The sequence below is a fragment of the Hemitrygon akajei genome, unplaced genomic scaffold (assembly GCF_048418815.1).
Source record: "Hemitrygon akajei unplaced genomic scaffold, sHemAka1.3 Scf000058, whole genome shotgun sequence".
In the NCBI taxonomy this organism is placed as follows: domain Eukaryota; kingdom Metazoa; phylum Chordata; class Chondrichthyes; order Myliobatiformes; family Dasyatidae; genus Hemitrygon; species Hemitrygon akajei.
The window spans coordinates 4702381-4718796 of NW_027331944.1; positions in this window are offsets into that span (position 1 = coordinate 4702381).

Sequence of the window (16416 nt, forward strand, 5' to 3'; positions counted from 1 at the left end):
TCTGCCCAGATCAATAGCTAATCCTCTGGTTAGACACACTTTGCGTATATGGGCTCAGTTCAGGAAATGCTATGGTTTCCAGGGGTTTTCCGTTTCTAGCCCTGTCGCACATAATCACCTTTTTTTTTTTTTACCTACTACGTACGATTCAGCATTCCATGTTTGGTATAGGAAGGGCATTAGACATTTTGAAGATCTCTTCATTGATAATCGCTTCGCTTCTTTTCAGCAGCTCTCCGTTAAGTTCAACCTGCCCAACGCTCACTTTTTCAGATATCTCCAAATTCGACACTTTACTGCTGCTTTAATTCCTAACTTTCCTGAAATGCCTGAGAAAAATGCTATGGACCTATTTCGTTCCATTAATCCACTAGGTAAAGGTTTAATTTCAATTATCCAAGATAAACTAGCAGCCTTACGACGGGCACCTGTGGATAAAATTAAAATGGCCTGGGAGCAGGATTTAAATATCTCCTTATCCGAGGAGAGCTGGGACTCAGTTCTCAAATCGGTTAACTCAACCTCCCTTTGTGCTCGCCATTGCCTCTTACAGTTTAAGATTGTTCATAGAGCCCATAAGTCTAAATTTAAACTATCTCGATTCTACCCTGGCATTAGTCCACTCTGTGATAAATGCAAGAAGGGCGTGGTCTCTCTCATCCATATGTACTGGTTCTGTCCTAGCTTGGAGAAATTCTGGAAAGATGTCTTCACTACATTATCGGGTATTCTGAATCAGCACCTAGAAGCAAACCCCTTAATTGCTCTGTTCGGTTTTTGGGGCGAGACAGATTTATGTCTGGGTCCGACCAAATGCCGAGTACTATCCTTTGCCTCTCTCCTGGCGAGACGCTTGATCCTGCTTAAATGGAGAGATGTTGCCCCGCCCACTCATGCGCAATGGCCTAACGACATTATGGCCTGCTTGGACCTCGAAAAAATTAATTATTTAGTTCTTAATTCGGATCTAAAGTTCGATAAGGTCTGGGGACCTGTTATCGAGTACTTTCATAACCTTCCTCTTGACTAGGGTTTTTTTTTCCTTTTTTTTTCTCTTCTTTTCGGTCCCTTGCTTTCAGCTCCCTTTTTTTTCTGGTAGTACGCATTATTATCCTCTGTTGCTAAGTGTATTCACAGTCTGGGAGTTTGACTGTCCGGACTTATGCTCTGTACACTGTGTGGTGGTTGGTCTGGAGTTGTTGTTGTTTTTTTCTTGTGTTGTGGGGCTTGGGGAGGACACTAAGCTCACTTGTCCATAATTTAGGTGCTTTTTTGTTAAATTCTCTTCCTTTGTAGCATATTGTTATTGTATGCTTAATCTTACACTGTATTAATGCTCCTCATTGGGATTTGGGGTTTTTAATTTTGTAAAATGTTTTGAAAAACTAATTAAAAAAAAAAGACAGAAATCCTCCTCCAAGCGCTTCAGCTTCGCACCAGCGATCAGAGTACACACCCTTCTCGGATGCAAACTTTGTACTTTCTACTTCCTCATAATCCTCTGCAACCTCCTCACGCAACGCCGCATTTGCTCGTTGAGCTTTCCCTTTAAATACACTTTGTAACAACGCCACACCCTTATCTCTGGGCCACTTCTGATTCACGGCCACTTTTTCAAAATGCAAGCAGTACCGATCAATGTGCGTCTCCTCGAACGGAGGTACTAACCTAAACTCCTTACTAACATTAAACTTTTCCTCACGGTCTGCCCCGCTATCCACACGTTGCCATCGCTCCCTCTCAAACTGCCGCTGTCTTTCTGCCTCCTCCCACTCCAGCTTCCTTATCCGGAGCTCATGCTCTCTCTTCTTGTCCTCCTCAGCCAACCGTAATCATTCCATCTCTAACTGAACCTCATCCTCGGCTGGTTTCCTCTCAGGAAACAGGTCCAATGCATCAGACGGAAACACAGCTTGGGATACATAATACTCAGCTATTGCTCTCTGTATTTCCAACTTTCTCATCGTCGGTTTCACCGCCGAGAGATTCAATCGTCTCGCAGCACTCACCAATTCCAACTTTCTGGCATCCTCTAATGCCCCCGTAGTCGGTTCTTTTAAACATTTCTCAATTTCTATCTCTGCTGGTTTCCCGTCTGGTTATCCACACAACCAGATCAGATAAGGGAATTTTATCCCGATTCACTGGCCCCCCAATTTGGCAATCATTTCCCGGAAAACGAGGCCCCAATTGTTACGTACCACGTAACTGGGTGTCAAACCAGCAGAGGATGAAATATTCGTTGGAGTCTGGTGGTACTATTTTCAAAAGTGTTTATTAGTAAAAATAAGCAAGATAGTAGCAACAATGCAAATATACTTTTAACAGGTTAGCAATAATAAACCTAATAGTGTAGGCAATAATAATAATAAGCAATAATAAACAAGCTCTATCGATGTCCAGGGGTAAATAAATTGTCATAGAAAAGAATAAAGTTCAGTTCAGTTCATGAGGTAGATGTGGTTGCTGTGTTGTAATCGATGGAGAGAGAGAGAGAGAGAGAGAGAGAGAGAGAGAGAGAGAGAGAGAGAGAGAGAGAGAGAGAGAGAGAGAGAGAGAGAGAGAGAGAGAGAGAGAGAGAGAGAGAGAGCGAGAGAGAGAGATGGAGAGCGAGCGAGATGGAACAGCTGCAGCAACAAGCAGACGTTTTATTACTTTCTTAATCCGTCGAACCGTTGTGGTGATCATTCAGCTTTAATCCCCTCCGTCCTTCAGCTAGACTGTCCTTCTGTGGTGGACTCGTCACTCTGGCATGAGTGGACACACACACAAGTCCCCACCGGCCCTGCTATAACACTGATTTCCTTACTGACCTATCTCCTGGTTCGGTCTCCGCAGCCCCCACCTTTCTGTGAGGTTTACCAGACTGGTCAGTGTCCACTGGTGTTTCAGTCGGGTGTCTCTCCAGTCCTGTCTTTTATCCCTACCAAAGGGGTCTCAGCTATCAATCAATTCTGAATGACTGCGTCCATCAAATCATGCCACTCCTGCAGTCCACTGAGGAATGTTAACGAACAAAACACTGTCCGTGCAGCGAAAAAGTAAATAATCCAGGAAGAGTCACAACGCAGTCATACAAACTCCTTCTCCCACTTATTTGTTGCAGTTGTTTTGCCTCTTTTCGTCTGTCTCTCTCATGAGCTGCATAGCAACAGCAATAGTTCTTGGTTCTCAGGGGGGGATGGGTATCTCTGAACCCCATTGTCCATCAGATCTTTTCATCACTCATAACAGCCCCATCCCTCCAGGAATTTTCACCAAGGCATATTACTGTATTACTGTATTACAGATTTTAACAAAATACAGAAGTTCTCTTAACTACAAGAATAATACAGATACACGGTCAAATTAACTTCTAGATAAACAAATCAGCAATTATATTATTACTCCCCTTTACATATTGTATTTTAATATCAAAATCCTGTAACAACAGACTGCAACTTAATAACAGCCTGCTTTTACTTTTTCATGTTAGTCAAATAAAATGCCAAGGGGTCGTGTTCTTAGATTAGCGTATATGACAAAATATGAAAAAATACATTTTTGATTATACTGTTGTGCATTCCAGAAGTTTGTGCGAATACTAATCTCTATTTTACTTTTAAACTTAACATTCAAACAATCAATTTCCCATGGTGTTTTTATCTTTCACATACTTTGTCCAAAAAAAAAAATCAATTTCCCGCAAAACCAGATCCTGTTTTTGAAACTGGCATTTGGTTAACCTTTGCCCCTTTTCCACTTAACTCTCACGTGGTTAGTTTGCTCATCAGTGTGGAATAGGCCTTCACAGAGTCCTTTCACAATGGTTATCTCATCACCAATGTTTTCCAAACTAAGCCCATTTTCAGATCTTCCACACAATTCACTAATTTTAAGCAGGTCGTTAATTTTATCTTCAGGATCTTTAATTCTGTTAGTTTCCAATTTAACATTAGCAGGTGATCCCTCTTTGTCAAAACAATACTTTAGGTTCTGTCTCTCCAAATCACATCCTTGAACAACATCAAGTTGTTTATCCTTAAATTCCAAAACAAACTGTAACTGACTCGCAGCCACTTTGTTAACAAGCCACTGTTCAGTTAACGGTCCTTTCCCTTTCATCAACAATATTTAAACCAAACCCGACTTTAAATTGCGTTTATTCAAAAGTTTAGGAAGAATACTTTACCTTTTCCCTCCAATAATATTCACATCACCAGCTTTCACCTGCCCATTACCTTTTAACACACCTAACACAAACAGCTGAGAAATCCCACTCTCCAGCAGGTCCAAGGTTAACCCTTTCTTCACTGAACCAAGCCCATCTGACCCAAAAAGACTGCCATCCTTTTTAACGAAGTCAGGTACCTAAGATCGTTTCTGAGCTTCATCACAAGGTTCAGTACCCTGTGACTTCACATCCTTCACATCTTGAACAGAAGCAAACGGGACATCTGCCTCTTCTAGGCTTTCAATAAAAGTCCTCATTTCAAATTCTGAGTTGCCCTAATCCTCCCGGTTACTCTCTGGACAACTCACCTTCGGAGTAAACTCATCCTTGCGGGTTTAAACAACCTCGTCTGCTATCCCAGAAGACCCCCGCAAGGTAGCAGCATCCTTCTCATGTAGGACTGCCCTTATATCATCGGGAAAACACTTAAACTCTTCAACTGAAAACAGCTTTGTCAAGCCAGACAGATCATCCGTGTCCAACCCTAGACCTTCTGATTGCCCCATCTGTTTCTCACCTTGACTCTGTGCCTCCATAACATCCTTCCTCACCCCTAAATGTCGACCTAGGCGTATCTTAAGGGCAGGGTTCAAAATTTCGTTCCTTGACAACACTAAATCTGCCTCATCTCCCTTAGTTTTCTTCACTCCACTATTCTCCGTTTTACCACTCTGTAACCCCTCTCGGTATAGGGTCGGTAAAAACGTCTCCGCTAAATCAACACTGGACTCATGTAAACTGGCTTCTTTCTCAGCCACCTTTCTGGACATAATGCGAGTGATTGCGCATGCGGGATAATTTTCCAGGAGCGGGTCCTCAGCACTTACAGTCTTGCTTGTTAATTTCACTGCTGAATACACGTCACCAGCTGCCAGATCATTACCAAGTAGGACGTCCACACCGTCCATCGGTAGCTTCGACCGCACCGCTATTTCGACTGGTCCAGATACCAGGTCACATTTCAAAAATATCCTGTGCAAAGGTACGGCTTCAGTCCCCTTTCCGATACCTCTTAACACAACCACTCCCGTTTCAATCTCAGGACCAAAATCTAACACCTTGCTTAAAATCAATGACTGACCAGCCCCAGTATGTCTCCGGATTCGCTCTGGAACTGGGTTTCACCCTCCTTCACAGACACCGTCCCTTCCGAGATAAACTTCTCGCGCTCTATCTAGCTTCTCCTTCCTCACCGACCTGCCGACCGGCTCAATGCAACCTGTCGGGATCGCTGCTTTCCTTTTCCCTGTCTCCTTCTTCGGAGCAAAGCACTTAGATGCGATATGACCAGCTTTCCCACAAATATAAACCGTAATGCTAGGAACCTTCCTGCCAGCCTGCTTTTCCACCTCCTCTCCTTTTCCACTAGTTCCCTCTGATCCTCTACCTTAGACGGTGGGATTTCTCTGGGGCCTACTGCCTCTCTGGTAACTCTTATTTTGGGGAATCTTTGTCTCGTGGATTAAGGCGTATTCTTCTGCTAACTTGGCAGATTCTGATGTAGACTTATTCCTAATCTCGTTCAGGTATGTCCGGATATTATCCGAAACACATCCTTTAAATTCGTCGATCAGAATCAACTCTCTTAAACGACAGAAATCCTCCTCCAACCCCTTCAGCTTCGCACCAGCGATCAAAGTACACACCCTTCTCGTATGCAAACTTTGTACTTTCTACTTCCTCATAATCCTCTGCAACCTCCTCACGCAACGCCGCATTTGCTCGTTGAGCTTTCCCTTTAAATACACTTTGTAACAACGCCACACCCTTATCTCTGGGCCACTTCTGATTCACGGCCACTTTTTCAAAATGCAACAAGTACCGATCAATGTGCGTCTCCTCGAACGGAGGTACTAACCTAAACTCCTTACTAACATTAAACTTTTCCTCACGATCTGCCCCGCTATACACACGTTGCCATCTCTCCCTCACAAACTGCCGCTGTCTTTCTGCCTCCTCCCACTCCAGCTTCCTTATCCGGAGCTCCTGCTCTCTCTTCTTGTCCTCCTCAGCCAACCTTAATCGTTCCATCTCTAACTGAACCTCATCCTCGGCTGGTTTCCTCTCAGGAAACAGGTCCAATGCATCAGACGGAAACACAGCTTGGGATACATAATACTCAGCTATTGATCTCTGTATTTCCAACATTCTCATCGTCGGTTTCACCGCCCAGAGTTTCAATCGTCTCGCAACACTCACCAATTACAACTTTCTGGCATCCTCTAATGCCCCCGTAGTCGGTTCTTTTAAACATTTCTCAATTTCCATTTCTTCTGGTTTCCCCTCTTGTTATCCACACAACCAGATTAGATGAGGGACATTTATCCCGATTAACTGACCCCCGAATTTGGCAATCAGATCCCGGAAAACGAGGCCCCAATTTGTTACGTACCACGTAACTTGGAGTCAGACCAGCAGAGAAAGAAATATCCGTTGGAGTCTTGTGGTACTATTTTCAGAAGTGTTTATTAGTAAAATTAAGTAAAACAGTATCAACAATGCAAATATACATATAACACAGGTTAGCAATGATAAACGTAAAAGTGTGTGAATAATAATAAGCAATAATAAACAAGCTCTATCGATGTCCAGGGGTAAATAAATTGTCATAGAAAAGAATAAAGTTCAGTTCAGTTCATGTGTGCTGAGGTAGATAATCCAGCAAGAGTCACAACACAGTCAAACAATCTCCTTCTCTCTCTCATCTGTCGCAGATGTTTTGCCTGTTTTCGTCTCTCTCTCATGAGCAGCATAGCAACAGTAATCGTTAGCGGTTCCCGGGAGGGGGATGGGTAACTCTACACCCCATTGTCCATCAGATCTGTTCATCACTCATAACAATGTAAGTACAGCACCTGAAGTCGTGCGCTCTTCGACCTTTTGAAATTTGCTTCAGAGGTACAATTTAACACTTTGCTCTCTCTGCTTTTCAATCCAACCATTGGCTTGTCATTCCTTAAATTCATTTCACATCCATCATCTGCTTGTAATCCTGCTGGCTCATCCTCAGCACCATTATACTGTTTCCCAACCTTCTGCCGTATTTGATTAAACCGCTGCCAACATCTGCCCGCAGGAATATTTGTCCCCCTTTGATTCAAGTGCGACTCGACACTTTGTAGAGAACCCCCTGTCCCAGAAGAGGTGGCGACCTCATTATGTTCCTATCCTCATTGCCGCGTGATTCAGCTAGTCATCCCGAGGTTACTACCCTTGAGGTCCTGTTTTGCTCCTCCCTCTTCCCAGCCCCTGTTATATCAGTTTAATCTATTCCCAGCAGCTCTAGCAAACCTGCCTTGAAGCATATTGATCCCTTTTTGTAGTGCGACCCGTCCGGTTTGTATTGGTGTCCACTGCCCTGACTGCCGCGTGAACCAGGCAGCAATCAGGTCCTGCCTCTCCGCTTCCTTCTTCCTCTGAACCGGGGCCTCAGTATCTCTCGGTAGCCCGTGTTCCCCGAACTCGTTATCCTTACCGCTAATCCTGAGGGGAACATGTAAACCAGGCGCTCTCACCCTGGGGTTCACGTTCCCCTCGGTGGGCAGTCTGTGTCCACGGGATCGGAGAGGGTGGGAGACCCTGATGCGAATTCACTAGCGTCACAATTTCCCTGTAGAAGATCTCCAATTCCACCCGGATCTATGCCAGCAAACAACCTGTCCTGTACCCATCCAGTTCCACCCGGATCAATGCCAGCAAACAACCTGTCCTGTACCCATTCCAACGCCTTTACGATACCATCAACGTTGTCCTGTCTCCAACTCGAGTGCCAGTCCTACCCTCCGCTACCTAGTCCTGAAATTGATGGCGTTCTGGTCACTCGATGAAAAGTGTCCCCCTGTACTAGACCCCGTCACCCACCCTGTCCCATTTCCCAACTGGAGATCCAGTGTGGAATCTTATTCTCCTGCAGGAGATCTAGTACCGCCCACACCAATCTGCTGTGTGTTCCCCAACCACTGAATCCCCCATCACTACAGCTTGCCTCTTCGTCCCCTTTGCGTCCGAGCCACAGAGAAAAACTCAGTGCCAGAGACGTTACTGCGGAGTCTTTCGTCTGATCGGAAACCGTCAAGAGCGGTCACAATGGATGCATGTTACTGAGGGGAAAAGCAACCGTGGTTCCAGCTGTGGCTCGCCTCATCTTTCCCCGCCTGACGGTCACCCAGTTACCGCGTCCAGCAGCTTCCCGTTATCCACCTGACATCACCAGGGGAGGTTCTGAAAAAAAGAAAATAGATTTTTTTTGGATAGTTACTATGCAGACTGTTAGTATGTACTGGAGACAATTTGGGAGGCTGGGAGATTGAGAGAGAGAGAGAGAGAGAGTAGGGGGTGGGGGTAAAGAAAGAAAGACAGAATTCAGACCCGTTCCGTCCCTGATGAAACCTCTCTGAGCCACGTCCTCAACTCCCCGCTCTCAGACCCACACAGTGACCGATCCCACCAATGCCGTCCGCTTCAACCTAACTCCTCTGAACTGACACACCAAATGCTCGGCATCATCTATGGAAAAAAAAAGCCCAGTCGATGTTACTGTTTTTTTTTTAGCATTGATACTGCCTCACACTGCTGCGTTCCGGCTGCTTTTTGCGCGCGCTCCTCGGATTTCCCGCATCTGCAGATTTTCCCTGTATGGCTCTCTGAACTGACCCGATTGCCCCCTCGCTATCTTCTTTTCAAATCTCTCTCCGGCTACGCAGAGTTCACCATCTCTTCTCTGTCTGTGGTATGTATATATCTATTTTTTTCCCAGTAAGTATTTTGTGCTTGAGATAGCGAGAAGCGTATCACTGATGATCAGTGGGGAAATTATCCGTCTTGAGTCTGTCGCTCTCACAGTTCAAATCCACTTGCCTTTCGCAGCATCTATCTGTATTCATTCCTGATCTCGGTGTCTAACTTTGTTCATTCCCGATTTATTAGGAGGATGAGGCGTGCCAGGTACAGGCTCAGGTTTGTGAATGCAAGGTGGGGGTGGGGTGAGACATCGGGATGGGGTATTGCTTTAGAATTGTCTACGTGTCGGAGGATACGTGGCGCGGGGAGGTTTTGTAGGCCGTGGGGTGTTGCCGAGGGTCAGAGGGTATTTGGTGGGGACGTTCAGTCCAGACGACTGCGTTTAGCTGGTTTGCTGCCCGTACTGGAGCTTGCAATTGAGAATTGTTTTGTGTGATTGTGTTTGGGATTATAGTTAGGGTTAAAGCGTCAGTACTTGGGCAGCGGCGGAATTATCCGTTTTGTCTTTGTCGACATGTTCAGTGGAAATTCAGTGCCATCGCACCATTCCACACTGGAATGCTCCACACCTTCATTCATGTGTTTGATTAATCGTTTGTCTTTCTGGGAATGTCTGTTTCTGCATATCGTGTCTGCGTGGGTGAAGTTTTCCGGCAGCCGTTCTGTTCCGCGGTTCCAGCTCGTGTTAACCTTCTCACAAATTGTTGCCAATTTGCTTTCTGCTCCCCCCCCCTAAAAAAAAAACACAGGGTCACAGAGTACTACTGCGCAGAATCAGGCCCATCGTCCCATCTAGTCCTTGCTGAAAACTTTCCGGTCTCGACCCACCGACCTGCCACCTGTCCATCGCCCTCCTTAACGCGACCGTGACATGATTGAATTCTTTCACAGCAGTCACACTCGAACTCACACCCCGCTGGCAGACACGCTTCAACACTATCTGAGTGAAGAAGTTTCACACAGCGTGTTATCCTCTGCCTCTCCTTTGCCCACCCTTGTCATTTCCCCGAAGAATTCTAGCAGATTTCCGTATTCAGAAAGCATGCTGACTTTGACATCATTGATCTGTAGTCTTCTGGTATCCTGCAACATCGTCCTCAATAATACACTCCAACACGGTCCCAGCGACTGAGGGTCGGCTGGTACAGGTGACGTACACACCGGAAGACCTTTCGGTTTGCCTCACAGGTTTTCCTTCGTAATAGCAATGGCACTTCCTCCTCTGTCCCCTGATCCTCACCGACCACTGGCAGCTAGTGGCCTCCCCAGTGAAGACTGACGCAGTGCCCATTAAGTTAGAACATGGAACATAGAACAGTACAGCACAGTACAGGCCCTTCGGCCTACAGTGTTGTGCGAAGCCTTAAACCCTGCCTCTAACATAACCCCCCAACTTCATTTCCTCCATATACCTGTCTAGTAGTCTCTTAAACTTCACTAGTGTATCTGCCTCCACCACTGACTTAGAAAGTGCATTCCAGGCACCAACCACCATCTGAGTGGAAAACCTTCCTCTAATATCCCTGTTGAACTTTCCACCCCTTACCTTAAAGCCATGTCCTCTTGTACTGAGCAGTGGTGCCCTGGGTAAGAGGCGCTGGCTGCCCACTCTGTCTATTTCTCTTAATATCTATCATGTCTCCTCTCATCCTCCTTCTCTGTAGTGAGTAAAACCCTAGCTCCCTTAATCTCTGATCATAACCCATACTCTGTAATGCAGGCAGCATCCTGGTAAATCTCCTCTGTACCCTTTCCAATGCTTCCCCATCCTTCCTATAGTGAGGCGACCGTTGCCTCCTCACTCAGTGCCAGAGACCTTACTCTGGTCTGCCCGGACTCAACGTCATGATCGTCCAAAGTGGATGCATGTTATTGAGGGGAAATGCAACTGTGATTCCATCTGTGGCTCGCCTCATCTTTCCCCTCGGGGGCCCCCGTGCTCAGTGTGATGGTGTTGCAGATGCTGCTCCCGATCCGGACTGACTGAGGTCTCGCAGTCAGGAAGTCCAGGATCTAATTGCAGAAGGTGTTTTATTCAGGCCCAGTGGGTTCAGCTTCCCAATTAGATTCTGAGGGATGATTGGGCTGAATGCTGAACTGAAGTGTATGAACAGCATTCGAACTTACGTGTCTTTTTTGTCGAGGCGGAGGCTGGTGGCAATGGCATCGTCTGTTGAACGGTTGGGACGGTACGCAAACTGCAGGGTGTCCATTGAGAGGGGCAGCAGGGCCTTGATGTGCCTCATGACGAGCCCTTCGAAACACCTCATGGTGATGGACGTGATTGCCACAGGACACTGAAGACTTCATCGGCACGGGGACGATGGTGGGGTCCTTGGAGCACGTATGGGCGACGGCGCTGCTCAGGGATGTCTGTAGTCTAGTGCAGTTTTTATGTTGTTTTATGTTGGAGTCTGGTGTAGCCTTGGGCTGCCTCACATAGTCTGGTGTAGTTTTGTGTTGTTGAATGCAGCACCGGGGTCCTGGTGTCCGTGACCGGGTTAAGAACCAGCAGACATGGAAAGCACCTTGGAGTCTGGTATGAGTCTGTAATGAGGATGTTAGGAGAATTCAGGGTGACTTGGAAAGGCTGGGTGAGTGGGCAGATACTTGGCCTAAGCTCCGGAACCTGGGTTTTAGCATTCAGATCTGCAGCTGGATCTTCATCTTCCTCACAGACAGGACCCAGGCTGTAAAAATAGGGGACAAGCTCTCCTCTACAATCACTCTGAGCACCGGTGCCCCACAAGGCTGTGTACTCACCCCCTGCTGTACTCACTGTACACCCATGATTGTGTAGCCAAGTTTCCATCAAATTCAATATATAAGTTTGCTGATGACACCACAATTGTAGGCCGCATCTTGGGTAATGATGAGTCTGAGTACAGAGAGGAAATTACGAACCTGGTGGCATAGTGCGAAGACAATAACCTATCCCTCAATGTCAGCAAGATGAAGGAATTGGTTGTTGACTTCAGAAGGAGTAGCGAACCTCACAACCCCACCTACCTCGATGGTGCGCAGGTGGAACAGGTCAAAAGCTTTCAGTTCCTCGGGCTGAATATCACAAATGACCTGACTTGGTCTAACCAAGCAAAGTCCACTGCCAAGAAGGCCCACCAGCTCCTTTACTTCCTGAGAAAGCTGAAGAAATTTGGCCTGTCCCCTAAAACCCTCACTAATTTTTATAGATGCACCGTAGAAAGCATTCTTCTGGGGTGCATCACAACCTGGTATGGAAGTTGTCCTGTCCAAGACAGGAAGAAACTGCAGAAGATCGTGACCATAGCCCAGCACATCACACAAACCAATCTTCCATCCTTAGACTCACTTTACACCGCACGCTGTCGGAGCAGTTCTGCCAGGATAATCAAGGACAGGACCCACCCAGCCAACACACCCTTTGTCCCTCTTCCCTCCGGGAGAAGGTCCAAGAGCATGAAGATTCGTACGGCCAGATTTGGGAACAGCTTCTTTCCAACTGTGAGAAGACTGCTGAACAGATCCTGACCGGGATCTGGACCGTACCTTCCAGCTATCCAGACCTGATTTGCACTACCTTACTTTCCCTTTTCTATTTTCTAATTATGATTTCTAATTTAAATTTTTATTATATTTAATTCGATTTGTACTTCAGGGAGCGCGAAGCGCAGAAACAAATGTCACTGTGATGATTGTACGCTCTGGTATCAATTGTTTGGTGACAATAAAGCAAAGTAAATTTCGTTCAGTCTGCGATTTGAGTGGGGTTGCCGTGGTGACCAATAATCCCACTCCCCTGGAAAACCTCGATACCATCGCACTGAGCTGTGACGCGTCGGGCACTGTTGAGACACGGACATGGTTCAAGGATAACCAACCCATCCAGGAAAACGGCAGAATATTTACATCTCCCGACAAGGCGAAACTGACTATAATCAGTGTGAACAGAAACGACGCAGGGACGTACAAGTGCATCGCCAGCAACTCTTTCAGCTGTGGCGCTGGAGAGACCTACGTGCAAGTTCACTGTAAGTACACAGTTAGTCAACGGCGTTAATTTGTATCGGATAGTACATTTAACAACATGTGTCCTCATTGTATAGATGACCAGAGAAGGTTAGAATATCCCGGAACCACCAGGATTATTACTCTAATCAACATATCTTTTTGTTTTATTTTATGAATGGACCGGAGAAGGACCATATACGTGTCTTTTTTTTAATGACAAAAATAGATAGGTGTATGGACAGGAAAGGAATGGAGAGTTATGGGCTGAGTGCAGGTAGGTGGGACTAGGTGAGAGTAAGCGTTCGGCACGGACTAGAAGGGCCGAGATGGACCGTTTCCGTCTTCTAATTGTTATATTGTTATATGGTTATAAGGTCAGAATTGTACCAGAGCGTCCAGTTCTTTCCAATATTGTGTCAAACCTGACATTAACTTGCTTTGCTCTGTCAGTCCCCTGGGGTATGTGAGCATGCTACAACTGGAGCAATCTCCTGCAGACAGGGCAGGAACTCACCATTGTGTCAGTGAGCTCGGTTAACGTTGGGAGTTACACGTTTCGGGTTACTAACTGCGTAACCAAGAGGAGCAGTAACCTCACTGTCCATGTTACCGCACAAGGTGAGTGAATGAGTCTCTCATTCGTCCATGTGAACCCGATGATCAAAGATCCAAACCATTTCCCTCTCACGATCTCCTCACTCCATACATTGTCTCTTACTTGTAAATGGCTGACCAGCCCAGCAGAAGGGACTCGGCACAAAACGTAAACGGATTAATAAATTCTATTAATGCTGCCTGACACACTGAATTACTTCGGCATTTAGAACGTAGAACATGGAGCAATACAGTACTGTACAGGCCCTTCGGCCCACAATGTTGTGCCGACCCTCAAACGCTGCCTCCCATATAAACCCCACCCCACCATAAATTCCTCCAGATACCTGTCCAGTTCTCTCTTAAATTTCACTAGCGTATCTGCCTGCACCACAAACTGAGGCAGTGCATTCCACGCACCAACCACTCTCTGAATAAAAAACCTTGCTCTAATATCCCCCTTGAACTTCCCACCCCTTACCTTGAAGCCATTGCACTTACATTCTTGACGACCTGCCAGTTAAACTTCACTGAATCCTGCACAGGGACGACTGGGTTGATAGTTAAACACACAAAGTGCTGGTGGAACACAGCAGGCCAGGCAGCATCTATAGGGAGAAGCACTGTCGACGTTCCCGGGCGAGACCCTTCGTCAGGTAATTCCAAATTACCCGGTGATTAACAGATGTGAGACACGTAACACTGTAGGACTGGCGACAGGCGTCGACATTCAGCAAGTCATTGTATTCAGAGGAACAACTGTTATGGGCCTGTGGCCTCATGAAACAGATAAATAGTCTACAAATTCTCATTGACACGATGTCTGACGCCGAATAAGTAAATCTCGCCCGTATTCGGTCTCACCACCTTTATTTCCTTCTGGTTGCAAAGGTAATCCACATGAATTGTGTATTGTTTCCTGAGATGACGGCCCTGCTAAATAGAAGAGGACGGTTGACAGGGAATTCACACATGAGAAGGACAACCATCGTTGAAGAAGCCACCGCTCAAAACATCTCTTACTTTTTATTTATGTAGAGGGTTTCGTCTGTCACTGCGTATGTTAATCAAAATGGCTTCTTTGTAATCAAAATGGCTTCTTTTAAATCAAAATGGCTTCTTTTAAATCAAAATGGCTTCTTTGTAATCAAAATGGCTTCTTTGTTATGTAACTGCAGACAGAGAGCTTTCTCTGGCAGCTTGTTTGGGTTATAGTTACTGATCATGAGAATTGTATCCATTTGTTAACCAATTGGGATAGATGTTATTCTTTCTTGTGGGTCTGCGAGCTGTGGTTTCGCGGTATTTGGGGAGTTGGAGAGGAGATCGGGAGGAAGGCGGACGGTCTGGAGGCGCTGTGGTCGATCACTGCGGGAGGTCCCAGGCGCGCGGGTCGTGGAGGTCGGAGAAGATCGAACAGCGGACCGCAGTCTTCGATGGTTGAGCTCCAACGATTGTGCACTGAACCCTGATAAGTTCTGGCGCCTTTTCTTTCTTTTCTTCTCTTTGATATATATTGTATCGCTATTAAACACTTGGTCCTAGTAAGATATATGAAGGGTATTCTGTAAAAGTACCAGGTGTGCGGTTCGATAGTGTTTGTGCGAGATTTTGCTCAGGTGCACGTCACAGCATCCACGTACACGGGAGGCGCAGTTTGGCGGGTGGACGGAATTTCCCCGGGACATACACCAGCCGATTGCGTGAGGGTTACATTTACAACCGTTATCCATGTCTCCCCCATATGTCTGCCAGGTGTCACATCTTCACTCCGAGATTTCACTGAAGATCGAGACTCATTTTGTATCGAAGCCGCTGTTCTCTCACCTCAATCCAGACTCCTACATCCAATGACGTCACCCTCATGGGTTCATCACCCTCATGCTTCCATCAACATTCGCCCTCTCAACTTTGCCCTGCGATATAGAAACATTGATACACAGAAAACCTGCCGCACATTGCAGGTCCTTCGGCCCACAAAGAATGAACGAGAGTTAAATGTTAGAACCCTCAAAGTCCCCTCCCCAGCTCTCTCCCCCCCCCCCTCATAAGCGGCAGCGCGCAACTATCCCCTCTCCGCCCCCACCGGCAAAAATGACATCGGCACCTCCACCGATCTCCGATCAACAGCAAAGACACAGGCCTGCAGTTACCCCGAAGACTTCGCCTTTCACCCGGTATTCGATATTCCACAGGTTCTCTCCCTAATCAGGGAGGAAGAGGGGCGAACATTTTCCCACCTTGACGGGAGTGGCCACCCCGATGCCCGTTTCTACAGCCAGCAGTTGCCAGGAGCCACTTCCTCGCCCTCCGCCGCACACCGCGGTCACAGAGGCACAAGGTGCATTTGGTCTGCGCGGGAGGTGCGGGTGTGGGGGGTCCAAACATGGGCTTGTAGAAGGGATTTTCCAGGCACTGGGAAGTGCAGAATTAGCGGTCGGGTTTGTGAAATAAACAACAATGTAGCGTAATCAGGGAGTCTTGGGAAGTATAATAACACATTGTGGTGACCAATACACAGTGAATTATCAAATTCTCACCCAGACCGTGACCGTGAGTAGAACATTAATACCAGGATGACGTGTTTGAGGTGTCTGAAATGTTGACAAAATGCAACACTCGGTCGGTGATTGAATAAACGTGCGGGTGTCTGGTGGGATTGCAGAAGGTGCATCCTTTGTTGTTGAACACGTGTCTCTTCAACGCTGTTATTCTCATGCAGTGTAAGCGGATGGTGCATGGATGTTTCAAGGGCTCTCGGGTAAAATGGTTCCGAGTTAGAATCGCCTTCCCTTTGCGCGTCCATGGTTGCTATCTGATCAATTGACTCTGTCCTGGATTATATATTTTGCGTCAGAAAACATTTTAAATCCTATTCA